The sequence below is a fragment of the Pleurodeles waltl genome, chromosome 3_1, assembly GCF_031143425.1.
Source record: "Pleurodeles waltl isolate 20211129_DDA chromosome 3_1, aPleWal1.hap1.20221129, whole genome shotgun sequence".
Classification (NCBI taxonomy): domain Eukaryota; kingdom Metazoa; phylum Chordata; class Amphibia; order Caudata; family Salamandridae; genus Pleurodeles; species Pleurodeles waltl.
Window position 1 is genome coordinate 1181508447 of NC_090440.1, and position 18057 is coordinate 1181526503.

The window sequence follows — 18057 nt, forward strand, 5'->3', positions numbered from 1 at the left end:
CCCGCGAGTCACCCCATCTTGGATTCCCCTAGGTCTCTAGTTTTCAAAAATGTACAGGTTTGGTAGGTTTCCCTAGGTGCCGGCTGAGCTAGAGGCCAAAATCTACATGTAGGCACTTTGCAAAAAACAGCTCTGTTTTCTGTGATGTGTCCACGTTGTGTTTTGGGGCATTTCCTGTCGCGGGCGCTAGGCCTACCCACACAAGTGAGGTATCATTTTTATCGGGAGACTTGGGGGGACGCTGGGTGGAAGGAAATTTGAGGCTCCTCTCAGATTCCAGAACTTTCTGTCATTGAAATGTGAGGAAAACTTGTTTTTTTAGCCACTTTTTGAGGTTTGCAAAGGATTCTGGGTAACAGAACCTGGTCAGAGCCCCGCGAGTCACCCCATCTTGGATTCCCCTAGGTCTCTAGTTTTCAAAAATGTACAGGTTTGGTAGGTTTCCCTAGGTGCCGGATGAGCTAGAGGCCAAAATCTACATGTAGGCACTTTGCAAAAAACAGCTCTGTTTTCTGTGATGGGTCCACGTTGTGTTTTGGGGCATTTCCTGTCGCGGGCGCTAGGCCTACCCACACAAGTGAGGTATCATTTTTATCGGGAGACTTGGGGGGACGCTGGGTGGAAGGAAATTTGAGGCTCCTCTCAGATTCCAGAACTTTCTGTCACCGAAATGTGAGGAAAACATGTTTTTTTAGCCACTTTTTGAGGTTTGCAAAGGATTCTGGGTAACAGAACCTGGTCAGAGCCCCGCGAGTCACCCCATCTTGGATTCCCCTAGGTCTCTAGTTTTCAAAAATGTACAGGTTTGGTAGGTTTCCCTATGTGCCGGCTGAGCTAGAGGCCATAATCTAAAGGTAGGCACTTTGCAAAAAACAGCTCTGTATTTTGTCAAAAAATGGGATGTGTCCACGTTGTGTTTTGGGGTATTTCCTGTCGCGGGCGCTAGGCCTACCCACACAAGTGAGGTATCATTTTTATCGGGAGACTTGGGGGGACGCTTGGTGGAAGGAAATTTGAGGCTCCTCTCAGATTCCAGAACTTTCTGTCATTGAAATGTGAGGAAAACTTGTTTTTTTAGCCACTTTTTGAGGTTTGCAAAGGATTCTGGGTAACAGAACCTGGTCAGAGCCCCGCGAGTCACCCCATCTTGGATTCCCCTTGGTCTCTAGTTTTCAAAAATGTACAAGTTTGGTAGGTTTCCCTAGGTGGCGGATGAGCTAGAGGCCAAAATCTACATGTAGGCACTTTGCAAAAAACAGCTCTGTTTTCTGTGATGGGTCCACGTTGTGTTTTGGGGCATTTCCTGTCGCGGGCGCTAGGCCTACCCACACAAGTGAGGTATCATTTTTATCGGGAGACTTGGGGGGACGCTGGGTGGAAGGAAATTTGAGGCTCCTCTCAGATTCCAGAACTTTCTGTCACCGAAATGTGAGGAAAACATGTTTTTTTAGCCACTTTTTGAGGTTTGCAAAGGATTCTGGGTAACAGAACCTGGTCAGAGCCCCGCGAGTCACCCCATCTTGGATTCCCCTAGGTCTCTAGTTTTCAAAAATGTACAGGTTTGGTAGGTTTCCCTATGTGCCGGCTGAGCTAGAGGCCATAATCTAAAGGTAGGCACTTTGCAAAAAACAGCTCTGTATTTTGTCAAAAAATGGGATGTGTCCACGTTGTGTTTTGGGGTATTTCCTGTCGCGGGCGCTAGGCCTACCCACACAAGTGAGGTATCATTTTTATCGGGAGACTTGGGGGAACATAGAATAGCAAAACAAGTGTTATTGCCCCTTATCTTTCTCTACATTTTTTCCTTCCAAATATAAGAGAGTGTGTAAAAAAGACGTCTATTTGAGAAATGCCCTGCAATTCACATGCTAGTATGGGCAACTCGGAATTCAGAGATGTGCAAATAACCACTGCTCCTCAAAACCTTATCTTGATCCCATTTTGGAAATGCAAAGGTTTTCTTGATACCTCTTTTTCACTCTTGATATTTCAGCAAATGAATTGCTGTATACCCAGTATAGAATGAAAACCAACTGCAGGGTGCACCTCATTTATTGGCTCTGGGTACCTAGGGTTCTTGATGAACCTATAAGCCCTTTATATCCCCGCAACCAGAAGAGTCCAGCAGACAAAACGGTATATTGCTTTCAGAAATCTGACATCGCAGGAAAAAGTTACAGAGTAAAACATAAAGAAAAATGGCTGTTGTTTTCAGCTCAATTTCAATATTTTTTTTATTTCAGCTATTATTTTCTGTAGGAAAACCTTGTTGGATCTACACAAATGACCCCTTGCTGAATTCAGAATTTTGTCTAGTTTTCAGAAATGTTTAGCTTTCCGGGATCCAGCATTGGTTTCACACCCATTCCTGTCACTAACTGGAAGGAGGTTGAAAGCACCAAAAATAGTAAAAATGGGGTATGTCCCAGTAAAATGCCAAATTTGTGTTGGAAAATGTGGTTTTTCGATTCAAGTCTGCCCGTTCCTGAAAGGTGGGAAGATAGTGATTTCAGCACCAGAAACACTTTGTTGATGGCATTTTCAGGGAAAAAACCACAAGCCTTCTTCGGCTGCCCTTTTTTCCCATTTTTTTGGAAAAAACGAAATATTCACTGTATTTTGGCTATTTTCTTGGTCTCCTCCAGGGGAAACCACAAACTCTGGGTACCATTAGAATCCCTAGGATGTTGGAAAAAAAGGACGCAAATTTGGCGTGGTTAGCTTATGTGGACAAAAAGTTATGAAGCCCTAAGCGCGAACTACCCCAAATAGCCAAAAAAGGGCTCAGCACTGGGGGGGAAAAGGCCCAGCAGCTAAGAGGTTAAAGAACACTTTTGCTTGGATGGTGTAAATATCCAGGTGGCTAAAATTAGGTAGTGATATTGCAAAAAAAAAGTAACTTCAAGTGTGATTCACTTTGGAATCAGAAAAAAAGGTTATGTTGTTAGGATATGTTTATAGTTCGAAACAGTCAATCACACCTGCTACATTAATTTGAAGCCAGTCTGCTGCTGACAGAAAGTGTTGTGAACTTCTGATCTAGTGCTAGCAGAGAATCTTTCAAACGTAATCACCATGAAAATGAGCTAGAAGATCGTGGGAGTAAGGGACAAAAAGACTAGACTCAATATAAAAAGGAGAGTGGTATGAAATATTGCTGATTATTGAGTGTTTGATTCAAGTTCAGTCGTTTTATCAAAGTACATTGTAAATGTCATGCTTTATCAGCAGATTATTAAATGGTTTTACTGGCTCCCTTGTGGATTCATGGTTCTGTCATGATTTTATATGGGGGGAACTGAGCGACACAGCAGATAAGTGAATCCACCCAAAACCACTATCAAATTAGGGTTCTAAATAGGAGTCTTAGAAAGGGTTAAAAAAGAGTGACCATTCAAAAGTGGCATACCAAAACTAAAATTTGAAAGGAAGGTTGTGATTTGCATACTACATCAGTATCACTGAAATCAGAATGGAAAAGTGTGCCATTAATCGTTCCTTTGTACTGAGAGTGGTATACCATTCCTGTACTTCTGACTTCAGACTCTGACTGATACGAGATTCTAACTCATACTGAGATAATAAATTGTAGAACAGCAGAGAGTTCAAAGGTATGTTAATTGGGATGTACTTTAAAAAAGTATATGTATTTAAAAAGTTAAGATTATATATAAGGTGAAATAAAATGTAACAGGCATTGTCAGATCCTCTGAGACAGACATAAAGCTTTTCATGTACCTAGTACTCAGTCAGTTACAGAGAGATGTACTCTACCATACACCCAGTTATACATGCAGTCACCCGCCTACACAGCTGCTCACAAACCTATTCAGAAAAACATAGAGACATTCCCACACTCAGTGAGAGTGACAGAGAATCTTAGGAATCCAATAAAACAAACAGACAGAATTTATGTACTCAACTACTCATAATAAGATTTACCCACCATACAAGCACTTATATAACTGACCAAAATATGTGTATTTTTAAAGTGCATGTTTATTCAGAAGGGTATTTTGGGCTGAATGAAAGATATTTATTATTATTCAATTCAATGTTACTGATTTTAAACACCTTGAAAGGAAAACATACAGCCTATATGGCGGGAGATTTAAATTGCAACCTTGAGATGAAACACAGGCCTTAAAGATGTACAGATTTGCATGGTAATCAAGCACACCCAGGATACTCAGTTATAGTGACAAACTTTCACACGGTCTTGCACAGTCTTCTGACCAGTTATGTAGGGACTCACTTGCTCATAAATAGTAAGGGAATGACTGGTACACCCAGTAACTTTAGCAGTAAAAAACGTATGTACCCACTAGTAATATAGATAGAAAGAGATTAAGACACTCAGAAATGCACCTATAAAAGCATTCAAATATGAATGTACTTAACTATCAAAACAGTTACTTGACCATTTAGAGATCCATACAGAGAATGCTCTATACACTTAAACACCTATAGAGCCATTCATATGCCCAGCACTCAGACTGTTAAAACAGACACTTGAACATGCATTTCCCAGATATACAGTAAACCACCTACTCATATAAGCACTCACATGCGTATTTACAGAAGAAAACTGTTACTTAGACAGAGAGCAACAGAGGCAATTGCACATCTGCTGACTCATCCACATATTAGTTAAGTATGTATCACTAACATATTCAGTACTTAGCAGAGTTATACATCCAAAGGTGAACAAACACAGACAGTTACCACCCCATATCGGCTCTTACAAATCCATGTGTACACTTATGCAGTCATCATAAAATCTTTATTCGGCTGTAGGAACAGCCCTAAAAGAGCAAAAAAAGCACAGTCCATACAAGTATTACAAGTATAAAACTTATACATAAAATATAAATAATTACATTTGATTACCAAACAGCAATAAAAAACAGAACAGCCAGGTCTAGAACGCCTACATCTCAAAACAACTTATAAAAAACATAAGAAAGCATATAAAACATTTGTTGGGGAGCATCTGCATATACATAGGTTCAGTGGGCCCTTAGGAAAAATTAAAAAGCTTCAGTAAAGGGACAATAAACTGCTTTCTGGACAAACTAAAATATATATAAAAAAAAATGCAAAGTGTCCTACAGAGACCTATTGTTGCAGCTGCAAGGCACTATAGAGCCACAACAAACACAGCCACTGGGTGATGTAAGCAGATGTGTAACAGTTTGAATCTACACCTGGTGAGAACAAATCTGTCCCTCATATTGTGGACCTGGGCTAGGTATGGCTCCAAACTCTGAATTATTTTCAGAAGCAAATGTCTTCTCACTGTGGGTTTCATCAGCTCTGCCTGTTCATGAGCTAATAAAACAGGTTCTAAGAACATTGCTTTCACCCTTTTGAATTCTAAGAGCGACAACAGTGTAGATCAAGAACTATGTCCCCTTTCCCTAGTGTGTAAAGGGCTACCTTGACATAGGCAATCCAAGGAATTCTGTGCACGTAATCAAGGGACAGTCAGTCCAGGAAAATCTGTCTATTTAGATTGAGTCCTTTACTGGTCTAGATCTTAATCAGACACAGCAGAGGGTTAAGAGCAAATTTATCAGCTAAATATCTTGTCCCAAGCTCCTCATGGACTGAAGAGGCTAGTGTACCTTGAGGTACATGCACCAAGCATCTTCAAAACTAATTTTCAACTGTCTGGAAATTATCAATCCTCATGTAACGCCAGATCTCATTGCCATACAAAACCTCTGACCCACATTTGGTCTGGTAGATTTGAAGAAGATAATGTGGCGACCAAGAACCCAACCTACGTTCAAAGCTAGCCACTGCCCCAGTAGCCTTGACTACCGCAGACCTCATTCCTTCAATCAGGGGCTTCCAATTTTTGCTTGCATCAAATAACAACCCTAAATAGGGAAAGGTTGGCCCTTTGCCAGAATATGATTGGCCACCATAAATGTATTTGAGCTAGTAGAACGGGGGCAACCATAGCATACAGTTTGGTAAAGTTGACTGCTAAGTCCAAACTCCCCATGAAGGCAATAAACTTGTTGAAAAGTAGCTGCAACCCTACACCGTTCGTGCCATGAGACCCGTATAGTTGTCATATAACAATATCAGAAGTAATCTCGAACCCACTCTTGGACTATCTGTCTGAACAGAAAGAAGGCCTTGCTTAAGACCATTGTTGTAAAGGGTGATCAAGAAGGGTGCAAGAATGCATCCCTAACGTACCCCCTACTAGTAGAGAAAGACCGAGTGCGGTCAACTCCTTGAGAGAACTGCACCAATGCTGAGGTGCCAGTGTGCAGATCAGGTAAAAGGGCCACTATATTTGGATCCTTCCCTATCGCAAGAAGCAAACCTCACAACTTTGTGTGATAAACCCTATTGAAAGCGGATGTAAGGCTGTGGATGCCAGGTGGAGAGATTCCGAGAGAGCAACTGTATACTTATTGATAATTAAGTATGGATTCAAACACTGATCTGAAGTGGACCTACCCGATCTAAAGCCATATTGAACCTCAGCCAGTATATTATTAGCATCAGTCCACTCCATCAGTCTATTTAAGATTATTCTCCATAGAACCTTAACTACAGCATCATTCAGTGAGCTAGAGCGATAACACTGGACGTTGTCCTTGCCCCTCTTCTTGAATGCTGGCATAATTACCACTGTGTACCATGATGGCAGTGCCCCCACCCACACCACAGTATTCAAAACCATGGTTAAAGAGGGGGTCCCATATCTCAATCCAAAAAACAAATCTGGGGGAATCCCATCAGGGTCGGGGTCCTAATTTCAAGACACAAATGCCCTGAGAAACTTCCTCTAATGTATAAACCCCACCAATTCAGCCCATCACATGTTCCTCCTCATTTACTCCAAACTCCCCGCAGCCCCAAAGTTGTACACCCCCTCAAAGTGGTAATCCATTGCTCTAAAATATGATGGCATATGCTGGATCGCCTTCCCAGGCGATTTCCCGCAATGTAGATTTACAGTTGGCTTGGGCCTTTTTATATGCCAACTGACAGTAGGCAACAAGGTTTCTGTCTCTTGGGACCTGCTTAACAGCTGCCTTCAAGCAATGAAGGCTCCTCGATCAAACCCTGTCATACTACCAGGGACACTGCAAGGCTGGTTTTAACACCAGAGCCAACACTAACTCAAGGACTCTCCTGGCAGTTTCTGAAAATGCTTCCAAAATATCCTTCTCTGGGACACTTGGGTCTAGGCAGGTGGAAATATCCTGCTGAAAAAGCCGGGAAAAAGGAGCGATTTAAATTACAAATGGTTCCACTTCAGACCATTTGAGTCTCCTACCCTGACCAACAAAGGAAAGCTGGCGTTGCACCTTACCCCTTGCCATAACAAAAGTTACTCCATTGATGGCTAGGGACAGGGAATTATGGTCACTGAAGGCGCTATGGGTAATGTTGAAGTGGGAGATATACAAAAACAGAGGGGCTGATACAAGTATAATATCTTTAATGGACCTACAACCCCTCCCTTTAAATGTTGATAAGATAGATGGATTCAGGGAGTTTACCAGCTTCTCTAGAGTGAAAACAAGGTCATGAGTGTCTAAAATAGTGCTAAGCTCTAGACTCTCCCTTGCATGAGCCAGGTGGAGGCCCCTCCTCCAATGTACCTTTAAGTTTAGTTACTACTGACACTACAGGACAGTCACATAAATGACATTTTAAATTCCCCACAAGAATTACCATCTCCCTCCGGAAGCACTGCTTTAACTGAGAGTCCATTGCAGATTATAGGCAATGAAGAATAGAAACCCTGTCTTGATCAGCCTGTGCATTATAAAAATTAACCAGTACTATCGGAGAGATACCCTGGGCTGATAACCCCAGCCCCTGCAGCTTATGCACATCCCATTTCAGATCCTTAGCAAGCCCACATATTTCCACTGCAACAAAAATGATCAAACCTCCATTGGCCCTACCCACCACTGATGACACTGTGGGAGAAAATAGGTCTTATAACCTTCTAAAAAGAAGGAATTATGCCCTTCCCAGAATACCTGGAGACAAATATTCCGATAAGATTTTACGAACTGCCTCCAGTAGAGGCCATTAAACGTAGCAGATAATCCCACAATATTCCATGATAACTACAGCCTCAGTGCACTCAATTTACCAACCGAGACAACTTCCAGAAGGGAAGCAGAACTAAGGAATAAAGGGAGAGAGCCGGGGGTACCCAGTCAACCCTAAAACTCAAGGCTGTAGACTGCAGTGCGGCTAAGCAATAGCAACTTTGGGGGTCCTGCTTCTGCCATACCTGATTCCATAAAGGATGACAAACCTTATCAGGCCTGTAAAAAACAAAAACAAAGGGAAAGCTAAGATGCTGGTCAGATTGAAGATCCTCGAAGGACTCAAAGTGGTCAAAATGCATAGAGTGATGGTAAGTTGGTTAACATTTACCACCACACAGTCCCCTTCCCAATGCTTACTATCCGAGCCAAACCAGCTAAACCTCCAAACCAAAATGATTGAATCAGAGATCCCCACACCAATGTTGGAAGGCTGATTAAATCAAATTACCACTTTGTTTTTTAACTTGACAAAGGGGTCAGGTACAATATTGATCCATGACAGAACATCCACCAAAATCACTACTTGTGGGGTCACTTCTGGGAGCAGGTTAGGCACTACCCTGGTTTTAAATGGAAGAGAAAGGCTACAGTATGGGAGAAAAACACCCTTAACAGCCACTTGGCCCAAAGGGGCTGAGGGGACACCTTTTGAACACCTACTGAGGACTGAGGTGCATACACTGGGGTCGTTAACTCCTTGGGGAGCGATTCTGACGCTGCAAGACTGAGCTCTATAAGTGAGCTAAATATCATTGGTGAGTTGTGCTGCCGTGACTTCAAAACAACCCCTTATTTATATGATCCCATACTAATGAAACTCGAGGTGCAATTAGAGTTAGCGTGGCCAGTGTTGGTACTAGTCTATCATTAAGAACAGCCCTAAGCTCAGTCAATAAAACATAAGTAGAGGGGTCAGACTGCAGGGGACAATGTAGCTGTAAGTCAGTTTGAGAAGGCACGTCAGCTAAGGTGCTTCTCTGATTAGGAACTGCTGCTCGTCTCCTATGCTTGCACCTAGGCCTAACAATCGGGCTTGGGGGTGTGAGTTGATGTTCATAACCTACCTCCTCCCTTTTGGGCTGGGCCATAAGATCTGAAAGACCACCCTGGTCATCACTCATGCCACTGAAGTCACTTAAACATCCCAACTCCTCCACCCTCCTGGAGACATCTGAACAACCAGGACAAGGAGAGCAAGGAAAAGTCAGGGGAAAGCTGTCCCCAGTAAGGGACAACGTTCTGTCAGCCAACTCAATCTCCTTTGAGACCCTCGTACAGCTCGATTAAAAAAAAAACAGATTGTGGAAACTCGATGAGTGGTATGTGGAGTCGAAGTTGAAGGCAGGTGTTTTTCTCTTCCCCATGATCTCACAACAGTCCAACCACATAATACCTCCAAGGGACCGATGACCAATAGCCCCCAAGTAAACAAAAAACAAATACAAGTGGAACAGAACTCATCCCACCCCCACAAATAACCTCACACAAAAAGAAAAAAAAGGCAAAAGAAACAAAACGTAATAATCAAAAGTAAGGCTAATGCCTCCTGAGCGATGTAATTAATGTTCCACTCACATTGTCAGCTAAAATAACTGTCTGTTTTATTTAAAGTGCTGGTAAGTACTAGCTGTAGCAAATGTCAGTGTTGATAACTCCACATCAATGTCTGCAAAATCCCACCAAATCACTAAAAACTAGCCAAAAAAATGTACCTGTGCTTAAGTCCCAAACCTGGAAAATCAGTTGGCCGAGCCAGATGAAACCAAACAGCAGCCAACAATGCAGATTAAAGAGGGTGGCCTCCCCCCACCTCTTTCTGGCACTGACGGGCGCAGGATGGGCCCACCTTTGACCTGGGCTATGCCCATGCTCAGCCTGTGCGCATCCTGCATGGAAGCCACAGGTATTTGTAGGGCTAGGGGCCGCTTCCAGAGCCCTCTGAGACTGCTGGGACATGTAGTCTCTCCAAGCACAGCCAAATCCTTTCAGCACAGCGGGTCAATGCAAGGGCTTTATAGCGCAAAGAATGCCACAGGTGTTTGCAGGGCTAAGGTGCGCCTCTAGAACCCATTGAGACTAAGGGGAAACATAGTCACTCCAAGTCTGGGCAGATACTTTTTAACTTATGCAGTCAAGAACACAGCCAGTGATATACTGAAACAGTTAGTTACATATATAGCAACACACAGAGGCTCTGATACAGTTATTGAGATACCTACTGGATGAGTAAGACACTCAGATGCCTAACTGTAGAGCAACTTATAAACCTAATTATTATATATTTATAGTTAACAAGCTGGTTACTAAATAGGATTAACCTTTATATGTGTATTCATTTGCTTAAAGTATTTAATTAAGTAGTATTTATTATAAAGTTACATGGATTATGTTTGCTTTTCAGATTTTTGTGTTTAAAGAAAATGATAATACCAAGAAGGAGAGAAAACAAAAAATAGAACAAACACTGTTATTGAGTTTGATACTGAGAATAAAAAGATGTGCGAATGTACTTTTTCAAAGGAGACTGAAAACATACTTCTAGTACTGAGGATTTGTTTAATGAAGAAAGCTACTTACAAGAGAACACATTAAGGCATGCAGTTGAAACAACTGGTTGATGCTGTGAAGTAAAAGATGGTACTCCCATTCAAAAAGAGGAGATGGAGCCCCGAAATGTAGAGGAAGAGATAGCTGAAAGAGATAGCTGAAGAGGTACAAGAAGGCACAGACATGCCCCTGTGTATAATTGGGACTGCAGTAGCATTTGTAGTGTTCGACAGGAATAAATGTACGTAATAAAATGTTTTGACATGCATTTCCACGTAAAAGTATTGAACGGAGAATCACAATCTTTCAAGCTTTAGATCCATGCAAAGTAAGGAAGTACACTAATATACGAGAACACACATCGGAATGTTTATCTCAGAAAATGTGTACAAGCACCTTTCATCATTCAAAAATGCTGTTCATCATTCAAAAATGCAAAATTCAGTTAGGATAATTTACTTTGTAAAACATCCTGCATTGTGTTTGGGAGAAATGAACAAAGCCCTATTGTATGGTGCAGTGTCTGAGGTTGAAGATATTCAGTTATGTTTCTATGGTTCTGAAGAGGGGCATAGGCAAAATGAGGGGTTAGTTTGTTCCGGTGTAGAGAAAGAGAACACAGAGTTTAGTACGGATAACTTTGCACGAGCAATATCAAAGATTAATGCAGTTTCTACAGAGAAACCAAGCTATGTTTGCATTTGCTGTCAGCACACTCACTACAAATTCCAAACCAGAAAAGTTGATGTGTTATTAAGAACTCAATATGAAAATAGATAGAAATTGTTAGACTTTGCAATGTACTTCTTTGAGGAAGGATGTTGTGATTTGTGTGAATGCCAGATTATATGTAAGTATTGCTTTGACAAATTAGAGGACAACAAAATGCCTGTCAGAGCAATATATAATAAGTTAGAGTTGGTTCAAATACCAGAGGAACTTCAACATTTAGCATGTGTATGTAACAATACTAATACAATCTAAACATCATTTTTACGCAATAGTGCATGTGGAACCAAAGACTGGGGAAGTACCACCAATAGAGGTACAGAAAGGCATTAAAGGTAAAGTTGTGTACTTTCCTTTAAATTTTAAACACAATTTTTAAACTGGGTGTAGAGTGAGATGTAGATGAACCGGTTATTATTCTAACCAATGGTGTGCCCACAAAAAAACAAAAAAATCTGGCAGGAACCAGTGGGTGTAAATAAGGAGAAGAAAGCTCCATTGTATTCCAAACAGAATAAAATGTATTACAAAGATGTAGATGTTCTTACACATGGAACATATATGAAAGAAGAAATGTTGCTTTCAAATGGACAGGTCAAAAAAGTGGATAAAACTATTTGTGAAGAAATATATGGGCATTACAGTATTCATACACTCCATTCAAAAGAGAGAGATCATGGGGAATGCTGTAGAGCTGAATCAGAAGAAACAAGCAAAAGGAGCACAAATGAGCAAAATGTTACAGGCTCTCTGTTTTCCACAACTGTTTCCAGCTGGAGTAGGCGAATGGTATGGTAACCTCCCAGTGCAACCTCCCAGTGCAAATACCAGCAGCTGAGTACAGAACAACAAGATTATATTCAGAACTTCCTAGATTTAGACATAGGCCCTCATTACAACCCTGGCGGTAAAAGACCGCCAGGTTTGAAGTGGCGATCGTACCGCCAATAGGCTTGCGGTACAAATTGCCATATTTTGACCGCTGCGGTAGCGCCGCTGTCACACCACCGGGACTGGTGGTTTTCTGCCATGGTTGTCCCAGAGGTCAGAATCTGCCCTGGGGATTTTGACTCCCCTTCCCGCCAGCCTGTCCATGGTGGTAGAGCCCTGGCAGACAGTGAAAAGCGTGACGGGTACTGCTGCAACCGCCGAACCGTCACATTGCTGCCGGCTCCATTAGGAGCCGGCTGCAGTGTTACGGCCGACAATTCCGCTGGGCCGAAGGGCGGAAACTCAGTTTCTGCCCGCCGGCCCAGCGGGGATGTCCAAATGCGGCGGGCGGGTTTCTTGCCGCATGGGTGGCCGACTGGCAGTACAACCTCGGCGGGTCGGCCTCGTCCGACCGTCAAGGTTTTAATGAGGGCCATAGTACTCCATACATATTCCATCTGTTATTTAAAAGTGATTTGTTTGAACTATCATACGCTGCTAACCATATTCTTAAAATAGGAAAGACACATTGTTAACAAAATACATGGGAAAGATGAGAAGTTGGAGTACAATTTGATACATTTTATGGCATGCCAATATGGGGACAATGAATATTGGTATCTTTGGCATAAAGAGCTGAAGTGTACGTTGTGAAATTTAGGTGCACAAACTTGGTTTGTGACCCTGAGTTATGCAGAGTATGCATGGGATGACGTACATGAGTTTTTGAGAGAAGCAAACTAACATTTAGAGCATCAATTTGAAGATACCAGAACTTTGCTCTTTGGATCCTGCAAATGTTCATAGGTATTTTAACCACATATTTCAAGCCGTGCTGTTGTTGTGGGGACACTAGCACATTCAAGAGCTCGATTGCAGTAAGGTGCTGTTGCTTGCAACATTCAGACTTATTTGGGTATATTCATTACATCCTTTAAAATCAAGTTGGCAACAACCAATGCTTGTTGATTATAAACATTGTATTCCATCTGCTAAACATGTGCCAACTGCAACTACCAAAACATGTGCTCTTCACAATGTGATCTGTATTAAACATGTGCCACAATCAGGAGGATAATTGATAATTTTATTAACACACAATCAACTGACAAAAAGCACATGTGCACATTTGCTTATTTAAGGATGCTTGTGAGACTGAGGCCCTGCTTTGCTTCATACCTATTGTCTGCTCACCTGTTTCCAGTCAAGGCAAGTTCCTTGTCCTCCAGCCTGCCCCCAGTCAAGTTCTAGTGTTTTTTCACTCTCCTACCAGCTTCCATTCAAATTACAACATTTCTTGTCCTCCAGACTGCCTCCAGTGAAAGTTCTGGTGATCCTCGCCCTCCGGATGGCTTCCTGCAAAGTCTCAGCTCTCCTCTTCCATCTTCTGCCTAAAATCCCATATTTCCTGTAAAAGAGAGTAGATAAGAAAGGTGGAAAATCCCAGTTTCGGTTCTTCTGAAATGTTCAAGCAAGAAACTTAATTTCAAGCTGAAGAAAGATTAAGGGGCTCATTCCGACCCCGGCGGTGCGGGAGCACCGCCAACAGGCTGGCGGTGCCCCGCAGGGCATTCTGACCGCGGCGGTTTGGCTGCGGTCAGACCAGGTCCGCTGCCCTGGGAATCCCCCATGGCGGCGCAGCTTGCTGCGCCGCCATGGGGGATTCCGACCCCCTCACCGCCATCCTGTTCCTGGCGGTTCCGACCGCCAGGAACAGGATGGCGGTGAGGGGTGTCGTGGGGCCCCTGGGAGCCCCTGCAGTGCCCATGCCAATGGCATGGGCACTGCAGGGGCCCCCGTAAGAGGGCCCCACTTTGAATTCCAGTGTCTGCTCAGCAGACACTGGAATTCGCGACGGGTGCAACTGCACCCGTCGCACCTTCCCACTCCGCCGGCTCCATTCGGAGCCGGCTTCCTCGTGGGAAGGGGTTTCCCGCTGGGCTGGCGGGCGGCCTGCTGGCGGTCGCCCGCCAGCCCAGTGGGAAAGCCAGAATGGCCTCCGCGGTCTTTCGACCGCGGAGCGGCCATATGGCGGTTCCCTACAGGCGGGCGCCTCCCGCCGCCCGCCGGGGTCTGAATGACCCCCTAATTGCTTAAATGAAACAAAACAGAGCTCTGTCTTTAGATAATTTATGACAATAAGAACTAGCATGATTTAATGTCTGGGTGGGAATCCAAGATACTGCTAAACAGACATTAATTAAAGACATATTTCCTGTAAAAAGCTCTCCCCTGAGAATTAGGAGATTGGAAATAGAGCAAGTTTATCAAAACTATTATTGGCAATAGATTACACCAAAACACAAAGAAGCACTTTAGTCAAGTGGATTTTTATTAAGTTTAGACATTGCTTCAGAGTCTCTGAAAGTATTGTAAAAATAGGAAGAGACTTATTCTGCCTTATAGAAATGTATGCACAATGTGTGAATATTACCTGACATTTTGCAATAGTTTATGCAAATTCAATGTATTAATAAAGTCATTCTTTTGCAGCCCAGAATCTTAAAAACCAAGAACCCAGTATTTTGATAAATCATAAGTCCTGAAGCCCAACAAGACACACAGTTCAGGGTCCAGCAGGACGATTCTGCAGTCCATGAAGAAGAAGCTGGTATTTTCTCTCTTTTTCTCTTCCCAAAAACCCCTTTCCCTTCAGGACTTATGAGAGGCCAATGTACTCTTCATTGTGGTTACGTTAGTCCTCACCGGGATTGGGTAATTGTCATCTCGCTATCGGAACGCCTGGAATTCAGGTGAGTGGCTCGTACAGAACAGAAAGCCAAGCCACAACATTACATTTCTCTTGGGGCAGTGTCATCATGGATCACAAGTCTGTAACTGATTCAGATAATGTATCCCCTACTGAGCAGTTGGCAGTTCCAGTACAAAATTTACGGGAACAAGTCCTGAAATTACAAACCAAGAATCAAGAGCTCAGGGAGACTCTAACATGGTCCACGTCCTTCACACAAAAGGAGGGATCCCTCAGGTCCATAATCCCCCAAAATGTGGTGCTCAATCCTCAACTTCCAATCCTGCTAATCCGTCTGATCAGAATCCAAAATGTAACAGTCACCCCTCTGACATCTGTGCCATTGGTCAACCCTGAAAAATGCATTGGGGATAGTTCTCGATTTGCTGCTTTCATGAACCAGTGCCAATTGCGTTTTTTGTGTAAACCTCACATATTTACATCTGATGCTGCTAAGGTAGCATTTGTAGCTTCCTATCATGGTGGTGTTGCTGCCAGTTGGTCTATTCCACTTATTGAAAACAATGATCCCATCATATATAATTTTGCTGCCTTTGAGGCAGCCCTGACACGATCGTTGAATTACTAGAAGATTTTGCTGAATTTATTAATTAAGAAGTGAGACTAGATCATCATTTAGGTGAAAGGAAATCAAAACATCCTCTGAGTCAACTATGGTAATTGTTTTAAAAACAGATAACAAAGAAATTGAAGACAAAGCACAGGAGCCAGAACCCATGCAAATTGGGGGAGCTAGAGGTCCTTTATCTATTGAAGAGAAGAAACGGTGCCATAAGGCCAATCTGTGCCTATATTGTGGTAAATCGGGTCACTTCCCACAAGACTGCACAGTTAAACCTAAAAAGAAAAAAGCTATTGCTAGTTTGAATGTTCCCAAACTGCAGCAGGAACACTAATGCTCTTGAAGAGAACTGAAATCGCCTCTCTGAGAGGGCCCCTTTGCCAGATCTCCTAATACATGACTAATGTCCTAAACTGTGTACCTAGACACCTGACTATTACAGTAACCCTCAACCTATCCCCTCAAAATAGACAGAGGCTGTAAGTGCTCATAGACTCAGGTGCTACAGGTAACTTCCTTGATCTGGCACTAGCATCCAAGCTGGGAGTGTCACACGTTACCAAGGCAGTACCCTAACCAGTAAGGGCATTTGATGGCTCAGCCTTGTCTTCCGGCCTTATTCAGTTTCACACTCATCCATTAACCATAGTATGTGACAATGGTCATACAGAAGATACAACCTTTGACTTAATTGATACCCCCACCTTTGGCATTATTTTTGGTATTCCATGGATGCATCTCCATAATCCTAAAATTGATTGAGATTCTTGAACAGTCACCTTGGACTCCCCTTTTTTGCATGACCACATGCTGTCAAGAAGCCTGCTGTCATGTGACACCCCTACACTGTTCCGCAACCAATGATCCTTCTCCCACTATCGTACCAAAAGAATATCAGGATTTCCAAGATGTCTTTGGCCCAGTCTAAGCAACTCAGTTGCCACCCTACAGGGTTTATGATTGTCCGATACACCTAGTTCTTGGACAAGTCCTTTCTTGCAGTAGAATATATGCATTAACAGAACTCGAGAATCAATATCTGTGCAAGTATTTGGATGAGTTGTCGGATTTGGGGTTTAGAAGACATCATACTTATCCCATTTTGTCACCTCTTTACTTTGGGGCAAAAAAATCCAAAACTTTGTAGGCTTGTATTGACTACAGAATGGTTAATAAAGAAACCATCAAAAATTGTTATCCATTGCCTCTGATACTGGTCCTATTGGACCATGTCCTGGGGTTCACCATTTACACCAAGCAAGACTTGTGTGGTGCATTTCACCTGATCCGTGTCAAGGAAGGAGACAATTGGAAGACCTCCTTTCGACAAAGCTTGGTTTGTTCGAATACACTGTTATGCAATTTGGGCTTTGCAACACCCCTGTGGTATTCCAATACTTCATCAATGATGAGTTCCTAGATGTTTGTGCTGTTATCTATATAGATGACATCTTGATATTCTCTAAAAATAAGCACAAACACATTCAGAATATTAGGGACATTCTGCAACGTCTATGTGAACACTCCCTGTATGCAAAATTAGAAAAATTTACTTTAACACTGACTCAGTAGTGTTCCTTGGATATCACTTATCTCCCAGCGGCATTACCATGGACCCCAAAAAAGTAGACACTATTCTTTCATGGCCAACCCCTACATCTCTTAAGGATGTTCAAAAGATTCTTGGTTTCATTTTTTATAGGTGCTTCGGGCCAGGTGTATCATAGGATTTTGCATTCGCAAATGATGCGAATCGTTACATTTTTGCTGTTTGCGAATGCAAAATCACCTTCCACAATGTATGAAAGGCAATCGCAGTGCAAATATAAGGAATTGCAAAAATATTGATTCCTTGCAACTGCAACATAAATTTGCGGGTCGTATATTGTGTATCGCAAAAAGCAACATGATTTTGCGATTCGCATATTGCGACCTAAATTTGCAAATTGCAGAATGCGATTCGCAAAATCATGTCGCTATTTGCGAGAAGCAGAATGCAACCCGCAAAATCATTCTCGCAATGCAATGCATCAACAATTCGCTAATAACGAATATTCGCAGAATGGCCTTTTACACGTGCAATTTACCACGTAGTGAGATCAGGTGGTAAACAGGTGCAACCTAAATAAAGAGGCCCAGAATGACTCAGCCTCTTTTCCACAATGGCTGCACTCTACGTGATGGCGAGGAGCATAAGAATCCTGGCAGGTTTGAGGAGAGGGAGGAGGAGACAGAAGAGCATTTTTAGAGTGCACATTACCCTTTTTGACCAGACAGAGGAGGAGATATATGATAAGTACAGGTTAAGCTCAGCCATGATAAATGACTTGACAGGTGATCTACAACCCATACTGCAGCGCAATGCACACAGGACCAATAGTATACCCATCCATGTGCTGGTATTATGCTCTCTGCAC